We start from the raw sequence: 1,208 nt of genomic DNA, 5'->3' as shown, positions 1-1,208 counted from the left end.
TGGGGTTATTTATTTGAAAGCTTCTGAATGGATAAGAGGTACATTATCCATATAATGGCTAGCAATGAAATAAGCATTCACAGCAAAAACTATTCTTGAATACATTATGCTAAATAAAAGATGCCAGGTTCAAAGGCCACATATTCTCTGACCCCATTTATATGAAATTCTGAAAAAGATGAAACTGTAGGGATGGAAAACATGAGGGAGGGCTGGAGGAGGAGTTGACAACAAAGGAGGGTAAGGGGAGTTTTTGGGTGGTTTTATAGCTTGAATTTTGTGATGTTTACATGACTATATTAAATTACGTCTTCATAAAATATGCCCAAAAATGAACAGAACACAATCATGTAAACAAAAATTGTTCTCTTGAAAAGGAGCTATGTTGACACAGAAGTTGCCTACTTAAAGATATTAATGATACATCATGATTGAGAATAATTCTGCAATGTAATAATTCTCTTAAAAATGACAAAATGACACTTGTGGGCACCCTCCCTGAAGGCACAGTGGGTTGAAATGCAGCACTATGAAGCTGGCCACAGCTGCTTCAGCATGAGTTCAATCCCGGACCAGGGAGCTGACCCACTTGAGACAGTAGCCCTCTTCTGTCTTCCCGCTGCTCCCCTCAGCAGTGTCTTTCAGTAGCTTGGCCTGTTCCGCTCCCCACTCTGTCTCTGGTGAATCTTCTCACCACCCCTGCACCTCTGGCCTATACCCCAATTCTGTGAGCATAAATAAATCTTTTTACCAAAAAAATGATACATCTTACATGGATGGAACTGGAGAGGATTATGCTGAGAGAAATGAAAAAGATAAAGACTGGATGATTTCACTAAGATGTTGAATAAAAAAGAAACAAGACAAAAGAACAGACAAAATTAAAACAAACCCAAGAAATCTGACTGCAGAATTGAGGCTCTTGGAGGGCCAGGGAGGAGTGGGGAGCCAAGTGGGGAGGGATTATGGGTGCTTTGGTGCTGGCGTGGTTTGGTAACATATCTGAAGAGGTGTAAACATATACCCCTAAACCACACAGAGTGTCGTAAACCAATACTACCTTAATAAAAACATAATTTAAAAATAGATAAAATAGGGGTAATAATGTGTCATATATATTAAATTTAATTAAGAAATGTACTCTACATCAACTAAAATATGGTTTATTTTTTAATTTAAATATCATTTAAGAATTTTTTTTTAATTTT

The sequence above is a fragment of the Condylura cristata genome, unplaced genomic scaffold, assembly GCF_000260355.1.
Source record: "Condylura cristata isolate star-nosed mole 26May11 unplaced genomic scaffold, ConCri1.0 scaffold00011, whole genome shotgun sequence".
Classification (NCBI taxonomy): domain Eukaryota; kingdom Metazoa; phylum Chordata; class Mammalia; order Eulipotyphla; family Talpidae; genus Condylura; species Condylura cristata.
Note: the sequence above shows the minus strand (reverse complement) of the source record.